Raw genomic sequence first — 12,588 nt, forward strand, 5'->3', positions numbered from 1 at the left:
TTCCTACCACATCACCATTCAACATCTTTCTTTTCTTATTGTTTTTTTTTTTTTTTTTTTTTTGCAATGCTGGGGATCCAACACATGACCTTATACACATTAATTAAGGCACTTAACTATATCCCCAACCCTTACTTTCCTTTTTTTTTAACTGAGATTCAGCTGCATATGACACAGAGATTACAAAGTTTACAAACTGATTATTTATGGCAATAAATATATGTATTATGGCTACTTTGAGCACTTATTAAGTGGCACATTCTGTGCCAAGTCTCTGCTTTTATTTAATCCTCCCAAGTGTTCCGTGAGACAAAAATTTTTATTATCCTCATTTTTAGAGATAAAGCATCTGAGGAATGAGGAGGGAGGACGAGAGAGATTAAGCAGTTTATTCAAGATCACCCCCCAGTTAATGAATGGTAGAGCCAGGTTCAAAGTTAGGGCTGTAGGGGGCACTCTGCCATGCTCCTTCTCAGTTCATTAGCCAAGCCAACTGGCTCTAGTCAGTCTGACCGCAGATAAAATCTGGAATCCCTGTGAGGTTGATTTTGCTCAATCACTCATTTTAAAGTCTTAATTAGTGAACTATTCCCATGAATAAGGCACTCTGCTTTATGTTAGCAGAAGGGGAATCTAAAGCCAAGAAAGTTGACTATCTTAAAAGAACTTAGAATTGAGTGGGAGGAAAGCTGGGGGTGTCGGGAGCTGAGGGGGAACCTGGATGATGAGGGTCACCCAGGGTCTGTCTTCTCCACACAACTTAGGAGGGTTTGGGGAAAGTGAAAAGATTTGGAACAGCTGCTGTGAGGAATGTGCTACGTTCAATAATGTGCCTGGAGAAGTGAGGGGTATTTCAAGATCCTTTCTTTCTACACCTCTGAATTAATGGAGCTTATTTTCTCAGATTTTCCCAAATCAAGGTCACCCCTGGCTAGAGCCAAAGCTTGAAGAATTTCACTACAGAATTTAATCTTGTCTCTTGAAAAATTGTCAGCACCAAGTTTTTAATCATAAAAATAGACAAACGATAGCACTACTCTAAGTTGGCTGAAAGGCTGACTTGCCTTTCAGTGTTGATTATCTATGCAATTTTATTTCTCTTGTCACTCTATTTCCAAAATAAGTAAACAACCAAGTGACAAACACTTTCAAAACCTGAAACAAACCTAACATGGGCGTCTGTGTTTGTAAGTACCTTCAAGGTACATGGGTCCTGAGGCCCTCACTCTTGTGCTTATTTTGAACCATGTCATCTTTTTGAGTGTGCTTTGTGCTTCCTCATAAATGTGGGAATATTTTCTGGCTCCACTAGGTTGTTTTCCTTTCTGCCTCCAGTCCATTTAAAATATTTTGTTAAATTATCTCATTGCACTGTATGTTTAGAAATCCTCTCTTTGAGGTGTTCCACCTTGTCCCTGGCAAGGGAGGTAAATCTGGTCATGTTAATTACTAACAGAACTTCCTCAGACTCAGATCTTCCCCCATACACTCTGCCAAGGAGCAGGTAGAAGATGTTCTGGAGAAATGACAGGATAAATAACTCTAAATTAAGGGCTTAGTAACCAAGTCCACAACCAGGATAATATTTTTCCAGATTGGACATAAAAATTTGAGCAAATTTATTATTAAAGTCCTAAATAAACAGGAAACTCCCCAAATGGGAAACACAAATAACTTATAAATATATGGAAAAAAATCATCTTTACTATAAATCAAAATAAAGTAATGGAGCAGCTTGTCTCACTTCGAATTTAGGGGGCTTGGGTTTTTTTTTTTTTTTTCGATTTTCAATAATTCTCATTACTGGCAGGAGGACTCAAAATTGCAAAATTGGCTCTGTGGTTAGGAGCATAAATTGGTAAAGTTGTTTTGAAAGTAAATTTGCAATGTTTACTAGAACCTGTGACCCAGGTACTCCATTTCTTGGACTTCTCAAAAAAAGAAGAAAAAAACCCTGAAATGCAGGAAAAAATACATAAATATACATAAATATATTCTTATTTATAATTTATAATAATAAAAATGTAAATGACTGGGGCTGGGTCTGCAGCTCAGTGGCAGAGTACTTGCCTAGCATGCGTGAGGCACTGGGTTCGATTCTCAGCATCACATAACAATAAAATAAAGATATTGTGTCCACCTAAAAAAATTTAAAAATAAACATTTTAAAAAAATAAAATAAAATAAAAATAAACAAATAAAATAAAGGCATTCTGTCCATCTACAACTACAAAAAGTTTTTTTTAAAAAATGCAAATGACTATCCCCCTATTTAATACATTAGGCTAAAAAGAAAGCTACTTTCAGAAATTAGATTCTTGTAGTTCTTTTCCTAACTGTATTTACACAGATGAAACTAAAAGAAAATCACTGTAACACAATATTGAGTGGATAAAACAGGGACATAATCTAGAAATACTTACTCAAGGCACGTTCTTCAGGAGAAGCCTATGAGAAAAACCCAACAGGGAAGGGAAAGAGGCCAGCACCGCTGGGTTTCAGGTAAAGTCTAGTCTTGGTCTCTCCCAGGAGCGCTCTGAAACATAAATCCCACCACTGCATTGTAGATGGTTCCATCCCAAGAGCAATTCTGGGGGTGGGAATCTGTGAGACATTATGGCCAGAATTCTCAGCAGCTGAGCACTGGGTACAAAGCAAAGCACACCTGCTAAGCTACCTAGGGCCATCGTGAGGACAAATGGAGTAATGGTTGTGGCCCGAGAAGAAGCATCAAGAAATAGCAGCTTTTTTGTTAACTAGCTACTGGTTTTTAAAGTCCACAGCTAGTTTTAAATACATAGATAAATCTAACTCTGTGAGGAGAGGGGTTGGGGACGCACCTGCTACCTCCTCACTGTTCTGTGGAACACCAGAGTTCAGTTCAGAGGTCCTTCCCCGACAGGCATCACTCAGCTTTTCCAGATGATTTGGGGCAGCTGGCTCCTTACTGGTTGCAGATGTGAGAAAAGTCCAAATGCAGCTGAGAGTCCAGTTTTGTTAGAAAGAGCCCTAGAGCAGGAGTGAAGCCATGGGTTTGAGTTATCCCTACTCAAGCTTTCTCTGAATTGTGTTTCCTGGGTAAAATAGGCTCATTGAATTCAATCAACAAAGGGTCTTTAACCTGGGTCTGAAAGTCTCCAGGAATTATATTCAAAATTTAGCCAAAAAAAAAAAAAGATTTTTTTTCATGCAATTTCCTGGGTTTTTTGTGAGATTCTTTGAGGAGAGGGTGAGCCAAGAAAGCTGACTTCTAAACTTCCTTCCACTCCACTTCCTTCCTCTTCCACTCTGATTATGAAAAGAGACTTAGGCCCCAAGAATCAAGCACTGAATACTTTTTTCTGGTTTTAGAAATGTAATGATTACAACAAGGATTTCTTGGTCTCACCTTCCCCTAACCTTCTTTCAGATTTAGGAAAATAAAAGGCAGTCTCCCACGACCCTCTCAATCTCACAGCTGTATCTTTTCGTGCCCCCACCCCCAGCCTTCCCCCGCTGATTAAGAGAGGTGGTGTCTTCTCTTGGCAAAGGAAACCCAAATGCTGGTGATGTGACTCATTCAAAATCCAATGGCACCCCCTTGTGGTGCAGATCTAGAAGCTCAGGTCGTGCAGAGGAAACCAAAGGCTTTCAAATGTCCTGGGGACATTACTTGAAATATCAGACATTTCTTGAAATATTTTTATTTAATAAAACATACAGTTTTACTTTTTCAAAATTGATATTTTAAAAATTGAATGATCTCCATGGAGAAAAGGGGACCTTTGTATATAATGTTGATAGAAAATTCAAATTGCTGCAAACACTCTGGCAGCAAAGAATCTGGTAGTTCCTCAAAAAATTTAAAATAGTACTACCATATGACCAAGCAACCTCACTTCTGCGTATAAATCCAAAAGAAATGAAGTAAGTATTGAGCTGAGCATCGTGGCACTCGCCTGTAATCCTAGTGATTTGGGAGGCTGAGACCAGGGGATCAGGAGTTTCAGGGCAGCCTGGGCAACTTAGCGACATCCCATCTCAAAAGAAGAAGTAAAAAAAGGCTGAAGATGTAGCTCAGTGGTAGAGCACCCCTGGGTTAAAGCCCAGTACTTTCAAAAGGGGAGGGGGGAAGGGAAAGGGAGAGAAAGGAAGGAAGAATCCATAAGAGATAACTGTATTCTTTTTTTTTAATACTTTTTTTTAGTTGTAGTTGGACACAATACCTTTATTTTATTTATTTATTTTTATGTGGTGCTGAAGATCAACCCAGCACATCGTCCGTGCTAGGCGAGCGCTCTACTGCTGAGCCCCAGCCCCAGTCTAAGATACCTGTACTCTTTATTGCAGTATTACAATAACCAAGACATGGAAACACTCAGTGTTTGTAATTCCAGTAAGGGGATGTCCTCCTTGGTACTTTTTCCCCTCTGACATCTGCAGGGAAAAGAACTTAGAACAGGGCAAGTGCTGCTGGCCTTGATAAAAGTCACCCAGAGTCTATGTCAACCTGATCTGAAGGAAAGGCTAAGCATTCAGAGTGAAACGATTTTTTTTCATTTTCACACACACACACACACACACACACTTAGTAAAGAAATAACAACAAAAAAAAAAATCATAGTACAGAGAAGTAAATCATTAAGTCTCCTGTCCCCAAACACTTCTAGCTCCCGGCCCCATTCCATTTTAATTACTGGTTTATGAGCTTTTGGGGGTCACCTCCAGTGAAGATATATTTGAATGGAACAATCTTATCAAAGCATTTATAAAGTCTGGGGTTACGACGAACCTAAGGTATAAAAGAGATTCCACATCCTTCTGGTTGAGGATAGTGTCTGCATTAGGAATTAGCAGATACCATCCTAGAAGAACTTGAAAACGAATTTGTGGAATAAATGAAGAGATTTTGGTGGTTGAAGGGGCCAGCAGAGCCAGAGGAACTGAGAATCGACAACCATCCCAATAATACCTGCTTTAAACTGAGCAGAGAACCACCAGAAACTGGAAACATGCCTATAGCTGGTCCCAGGAGCAAGGCTCAGAAACCAGACCAGGAATCAGATCTCTTCATGTCACCCCTAGGCAACTGGGATGGTGACAAAATGAACTCAGGACTGAGTGGTCCAGACCTGGCTCCTGGACAGATCCCTTGAGAAAGATAGACAAGATTGCACCTGACCAGATAAAGATATCCCCCAGCCAAGCCGGTCATAAGCAGACTTGGAACAAATCTACCCTACTCTTCTTCTTGTAGACATGCCAGTTAACTTGTGACTTACCTAACAGAAATTTGGAAGCTGATTAAGGAAATGAAAATGGGCTAAGATAAACTTCATTATGGTCAGATGCCAGCAAAATAAATCTAGAGGATCATTATGTAATTATACCCGCAATGGGAACAACTTGACATATGGTGTAAGATATTAGAGGCATTATGGCACTCAATGTTTTGTTTTATTATGCTGTCACTTATGGACGTGCCAACTCGACCACAGAAAATTTGAAGTCTCTGCCAGTCCTTCAGTGACCTCCTGTATTCTTAGAAAAAAAAATGAAAACTGGTGGTACAGGAAAAAAGACTCACTTTCATAAGTGACTTACAAACAGTGTAGCAAGAATAGTGAATATAGAGGAGAGAAGATGGATCTCATTGCTCATGTAAGCTCTTTGAAGCTTTTCTGCCTTCACAAAGCATCTACTCCACCCCTCCAAGCTATCCCTGGGATTCAGCCCTCTTTAAAGTCTTTCGCTTCCCAGTTAGAATGAGCCTCTTCCGCTTTTCTCCTGCTGGATTTCCCTGTTTTTATTTATACAATTGAACTAGTGATGTATTCTAATCACTACTTTAACAGGTCTGTCAATGAGCTCCCCTGAGGGCAAAAGATTATAAGATCCACCTTGTATGTTAATGGTATAACCACACAAGGAAGAAAATAAGGAATTATCAGACATCAGGGAAATGAAAATCAAATCCACAAGATGGTAGTTTATACTTACTAGTGTTATGGCGAGATTGCAATAAATCACTGAGTCGATCTTAAAGCAGGAGATGGAACATTTGTTCACCAGCCAGTGGTACAGATCCACCAGCTGGTAGGCCAAGGGGCAGGCTGCAAATCTACACCCTTCAGCCCCCTCCTGGAGTTTGAGTACACCTTTCCTAGTCCAAAACCATATTAATCATAAGTGACTGTTGCTATGATTCAAAACCATAAACAAACATCATGAGATGTAAAATCATAAGCAGAAGGGGGAGTGGGTCAAAACACACCTAGTTGAGTACAAGTTAAAGAACAGTTACTAACATGTAGACAATCAATCCCTGACAGGGTACATTGTCCAAGAAAAATGGCAACCAAAGAGAAAACACTTTTACATTGTATAAGAACTGCCATTTTGTGTTGCCAAACATGCTGTGCTAAGCAACTGTTGATGGGTACAGAGGCAGGACTTTCCCTGGGAGAAACATTTCTTATGTAAACTGGAGTCTCAGTGTAAAACGGAGTCTGTATGGTCATTGTCCATATGTCCTGGCCCATAACACTAGGAGGAGTATCATCAGTGTCAGATAATAATAAGTATTGATGAGAATGTGGAGAAATCAGAAGCATCATGATTGTTGGTACAACTAGAAAATGGTTAAGCCATTGTGAGAAATAGTCTGGCAGCTCCTCAAAATATTAAACATAGAGTTATCATATGATCCAGCAATTACTAGGTGTTCCTTAGGTATGCATCCAAGAGAAATGAAAACACATGTCCTTACAAAAACTTAAATAGGAATGTTCATAGCAGGAGTTCTTAATAGTAGCCAAAACAACTCAAGTGTGTAGTAATTAAAGAATGAAGCAATAAAGTGTATTGTAATCTACACAATGTAACATTACTTAGCAATAAAAAATAAATGAAGTACTGGGCTGGGGCTATAGCTCAGTTGATAAAGTGTTTATTTACCTTGCATGCACAAGGCCCTGGGTTCGATCCCCAGCACCAAAAAAATAAATGAAGTATTGATATGCAGCACAACATGGATGGACTTTGAAGAAATTATGCTAAGTGAAATAAGACAGTCACAAAAGACAACAGAGTCTATAATTCTATTGGTATGAAAGGTCCAGAAAAGGCAACTCAGTGGAGACAAAGTAGGTTGGTGCTACCCAAGGGCTGCTGAAATTAGGGGAAATGGTGAATGGTTGCTAATGAACACAGGATTTGGGGGGAAGCTTTGAAAATGTTCTAAAATTTATTGTAGTGACGATCATACAACTCTGTGAATTGATAGAAACCAAACTTACACAGACTAATCATGCAGTAGGTTAATTTTACATCAACAAAGCTATTATTTTTAAAATAAGGAAGAGCTCTTTTAATACTGAAAAGTGTGATTTTTACAATGTAAAGTTAACAAAAAAAGCAAGGTGAAAAGAAATATAATTTATAATATACATGTTAAAAAGGTGATATTAAAGATGTTGTGGCACAAGTTATTTTGAAAAATGAATCACAGGAAGGATACACCAGAAATTAATGATAATTCCCCTAGAGAAGGAGAGGGAAAGGGGAACAAAAAAGAAGGAGAGATTGTTATGGTTTGGATATGAAGTGTCCCCCCAAAACTCATGTGTGAGACAATGCAAGAATGGTCAGAAGTTAAATGATTAGATTGTGAGGGATATAACCTAATAACTGGATCAATTCACTTGAATGGATTCACTAGGTGGTAAGTGTAGGCACTTAGGGTGTACTTGGAGGAAAGAGTTTACTGAGGGCATGCCTTGGGGTTTTATATTTTGTCCCTGATACCCCACCCTCAGCTTCCTGGTTGCAATGTGCTGAACTGCTTCTGCCCTGGATGACCCTTCTGCCACGATGTTTTTGTATCATCTCAGGCCCAGAGCTAAGGAATCAGCCAGCTATGGACTGACCCTCTGAAACCATGGGTCAAAATAAAGTTTTCCTCTTCTAAGTTGTTCTTCTCAGATATTTTGGTCACAGCTATGAAAATTGGACCAGGAATGGGGTCATTGCCATGACTAGCCTGTTTTGGTCAGCTTTTTTGCTCAGGTGACCAAAAAACCTGAAAAGTTCAATTTTAGAGGAGGAAAAGTTTATTTTGGGTCTCATGGTTTCAGATGTCTCAGTCCATAGATGGCCAACTCCATTGCTGTGTGCCTGAGGTGTATCAGAACATCATGGCAGAAGACAGTGTGGTAGAGGAAAATGCCTCAGGGCATGACCACCAGGAAGCAGAGAGAGAGAGTGGGGGGTGGGGGGGTGGAATTCTCCTCACATCAAGGACAAAATATATACCCCAAAGGCATGCCTAAATGACCCACCTCTTCCAGCCATACCTTACTTGCCTCCAGCTACCTCATTTCACCTCTTTCTTATGTTGTTTCACACATGAGCTTTTGGAAGACATTTAATATTTAAACTACAACATAGCCCAATCATGTGGTTCAGAAGCCCAAGCAGGTGATTTGTGGGAGGAATTTTGAAAAGTTTAGAGATGAAAGTTGGAAAAGCTTTAGAATATTGTAAGTGGAGCCTAATGGGCAATTCTGGTGAGAACCTGAGAGACCAGAATGTTGGTAGGCATGCAGACAGTAAAGACTGGGCTTATGAAGTTTCAAAGGGGAAGGAAGGCTCTATTGGAAACTGGATGAGAGACCATTAATGTTGTATTCTTGCAAAAAATTGTATTCTTGCATTTTGTCCATGTCCTGAGACTTTCTGTGAGGTTGAACTTAAAAGTGATGGACTAATTAATCTGGCAGGCAAAATTTCAAAGCAATACAGTATTCAGGCAGTGGCAGGAATATTGGTGCCAAGTTTACTGTGATAATCAGGAGCAGAAAATAGAGCAGAAATATTTTTAAAAACTTGCAATTTGTCCAGAAAAGTGTTTGTAAACCTGGAACCGAGGAAGTTGTTGTTGTTGTTGAAAAGATTACAGTTACTAAAGAGATGCTAAGTACTTTACATAGAGACTTTAAGAAAGATGACTTGAGGACATCTCAGGAACTGGCAAGACTTCATCCTCAGCAGACTGCATAAAAGTAAAAGGTCCTGTAAGAAGAGATTGTGGGGGCACTCTGCTTAGACAAGAGTCCTTGGAAGTTGCTTCATGATGCTCAGCCACCCAGATACTTGAGGCCACTGCAGTCATGGTCCCAGGAAATCTGATTACCGCTCAAGATAGTTGCAGACTTTGGTATCAACCACATGGTACTGGTTCTACAGGAATTTAGGATATTGTAGTTAGGAGCTCATGGAGGCTTCCACTGAGAGGAAAGCGTAGGAAGCCAAACCAAGTGTAACAGGGTTAGAATCCCTGAAGGCAGCCCCTGAGAGGGCAATGCATGAAGATGTGAGAAGGAATTCAAAGCTGCCATGGAGACACCCAAGATTAAGAGATCCTGGGAATGTGGAATGTCTACTGAGGAAGATGAAGAAATCAAGCAGAAACAAACCGAGAGAGGCCATGTAGGCTTCAACTGTTAAGGACACAGGGGCAAAACTATGCAAGCCCTTTGGAGGGAATATCACAATACCATGTGTCCCGTATGCTGGACATAGAGCTACGGGATTTATTTGCCCGGCTGTATTTCAGTTTTGTTTGGTTTCATCTGTTCTTTTAATGCCCCTATTTCTCCCTTTTGGAATGGAAATGTTTATTCCTTGCCACATTGGAGATGCGAGCACTGTCTAATATATTGGATCTGTGTAACTTGCTTTTGATCTTTACAGACGCTCATAGTTAGGAGTTTGCCTTGAGTCTCAGATGAGATTTTGAACTTGAACTTTTGGCAATGCTGCCACTCTTAAAGTCTTTTCTTGGAAATGGACTAAATGTATTTTGCATTGTGAGATGGACATGAGCTTTGGGGGACCAGGAATGGAATATTATGTTTGGATATAAGGTATTTCCCAAAAGCTCATGTGTGAAACAATGCAAGAATGTTCAGAAATAAAATGATTTGGTTATGAGGGCTGTAGCCTAATCAATAGATCAATTCACTTGAACGGATTCCCTGGTGATAACTATAGGCAGGTAGGGTATTATCAGAGGAAGTAGGTCACTGATCCTACTGTATTTGGGGTTTATAATTTGTCCCTTGCATCTCTCTCTCCTGCTCCCTCTCCCCCCATCCCCTTCCTTCCCTCCTCCTTCCTCGTTGCCATGTCTGAGCTGCTTCTGCCCTGCATAGCCCTTCCACCATGATGTTCTGCATCAACTTGGGCCCAGGGCTGTGGAGTTTGTCAACCATGGACTGAACCTACAAAACTGTGAGCCGAAAATATTTTTTCCTCTTCTAAGTTGTTCTTGTCAGGTGTTTTGGTCATAGCAATGCAAAACTGACCAAAACGGAGATAGTGTTACTTTTGTAACTAAGCCTTTTTGTATAATTATGAATTTTTCAATCACGGTAATACTTTCACAAAATCAACAAAGTTGGCAGAAAAACTAAAATTGAATACAAACAAAGCAACTGAATTGGGCTGTAGATCAAATGGGTAATATAACTATAAAGGGGGAAAACTTTGAACCATAAACATATTCTGAAGACAAAAGAACTGTAAATAAATTTTGAACTTTGCTCAGTAGGTTGGTTATCAGCAATGGTATAGGTGTAAGTATTCTGAAAGCATTTTGTGACTGTTATAGAAGGGAGAATGGCTAAACTTATACTGAAGTTTTTGGAACCCAGAGCATTTGCTGTTGAAAAGGAATGGGCAAATATGAAGTGGGTGCTAGAGTTGAAGAACCCCATACCTAATATTGGATTGGAATTAAAGGCATCACTATAAATACATGTGTGTAGCCAGTGCGATGGCACACACCTGTAAATCCCAGCAATTTGGGAGGCTGAGGCAGGAGAATCACAAGTTCAAAGACTCAGCAATTTAGCGAGATTCTGTCTCAAAATAAAAAGGGCTGGGGGTGTGACTCAGTGGTTAAGCGCCCCCTGGATTCAATTATTCAATTCCCAGGACATACACACACAAAATATGTGTATATTTTTTATCTATATTGACTGAAAGAGTCTAAAAGCAAACATAACCCAGTAGCAATAAGCAAACTTAGCACCTGGATCTTGTTTCTTTTTTAAAAACAATTTATTAGTGCATTATGGTTATATGTAACAGTGTGATTCATTACATCATAGTCATACATGTTCATAACATAATTTTATCAATTTCATTTCCCAGTATCTCTCTTTGGTTCTCCCTCCTCCCTTCCCTTGATCCCCTTCCTCAGCTCTACTGGTGTCCCTTCTATTTTCATGAGTCCTTTTAAAATTTTTTCCCTCTTTTATATGAGACAGAACATATGACACTTGACTTTCTGAATCTGGTTTATTTCACTCAATATGAGGATCTCCAGTTACATCCATTTTCCTGCAAATTACATTATTTTATTCTTCTTTATGACTGAATAAAACCACACACACACACACACACACACACACATACACACACACACACCTCACATTTTTTTTAGGATGTTGTTTCTAAATACCCTTCTCTACTAGTAGGAAATGGAGCTTCCTGGAAAAAAGTGACTGATTCTAGCACTGCATCAGGGAAAATGCAGAGCAAGTATTTCATGAAAAGAAGTGTCCAAACAATTAGTACCTGTCAAAAGGTCAGCTTGAAAGGGTTCCCACTGGCCAACTCCAAGACAATCTGAGCATCAAAATAAATATTATTAGTAGACAGATCAATCACCCCAATTGGAGGAGGGGCCCAGCCGCCGCCTGCGCCTGCACAGTAGGCAGACCGCGCGACCCGGAGAAGGGGCTCAGCGGCCAGCCTGCGTGGTAGACAGACCTCCCCAGTTGGAGGAGCCCAGCCTCCCACTGGTGCGGTAGACAGACCACTCCAACTGGAGGAGGGGCCCTGCCACCCGCCTGTGCGGTCACCTGACCAAGCTCTTGACAAACATAAGGTTTCCCCAACACCTCCACCTCATCAAACATCTTATGAGAAAAACTGATGGAATTCATCTTGGAAAATCCCACCAACCCTTAAAACCCACCAACCAGTTGGCGTGGCTACCAGTGCGGTTCTGCAGCGGATCAGGCACCTGGTTTACATCTCAGAGAATAAGAGTAGAGAGGACACAGGTGGAAGCTCAAGTCCTCTCACACTGACTACCACCACCATCCTGAACCCAGAGACTCAAGCTAGGAATAGACAACACCACCAACTGGAAGAAATGAAAACAGAGTTCTGAGAGACATTTTTTTTTCTTTCTTTTTCTCTCGTCTCTCTCTCTTTTTAGCCATTCACCCAGTCTCCTCTACCCTTCCCCCTCGGGTCCTCACAACCTCAACATATGTGAAACCAAAAATTGTGCACAAAAAAGGTCTTTAACAACTGAATCACAAGAATAATATACTATAGAGGAATTGCATATGCCCCACCTCCCTCCCCCCTTTTTATTTCTTTTCTTTTTTCTTGTATTTTCTTTTTCCCGCTCTCTTTTTTTCTCTTCCTTTCCTTGTTATTTGTTTTCCTCCCTCTTACTCCCTCTATCCCACTTGCAACCCCCTAAATTTTACTATTCATAAGTAGGGTAATCTTATAAATACAGATAGG

At 40.2% G+C, this 12,588-nt stretch overlaps 1 protein-coding gene and 1 long non-coding RNA gene across 3 annotated transcripts in view; one reads left to right on the plus strand and one right to left on the minus strand.

Annotated features, from left to right (window-relative positions):
- LOC125616438 overlaps window positions 1–6,336 on the minus strand; it is a 12,599-nt gene extending 6,263 nt beyond the window's left edge. The window contains exons 1-4 of one of the 2 annotated variants that reach the window (XR_007347071.1): window positions 5,980–6,336; window positions 2,841–3,009; window positions 2,424–2,536; window positions 2,080–2,140 (exon numbers count right to left, since the gene is read on the minus strand). This is a non-coding gene — a long non-coding RNA (uncharacterized LOC125616438). Of the gene's footprint in view, window positions 1–2,079; window positions 2,141–2,423; window positions 2,537–2,840; window positions 3,010–5,979 lie in introns of those variants that run through there. The other variant, XR_007347070.1, reaches the window with a different exon arrangement.
- Window positions 1–12,588, plus strand: part of Plce1 (phospholipase C epsilon 1) — a 371,015-nt gene that overhangs the window by 17,423 nt on the left and 341,004 nt on the right. The window lies entirely within an intron of this gene.

The sequence above is a fragment of the Marmota marmota genome, unplaced genomic scaffold (genome assembly GCF_001458135.2).
Source record: "Marmota marmota marmota unplaced genomic scaffold, marMar, whole genome shotgun sequence".
Lineage (NCBI taxonomy): Eukaryota > Metazoa > Chordata > Mammalia > Rodentia > Sciuridae > Marmota > Marmota marmota.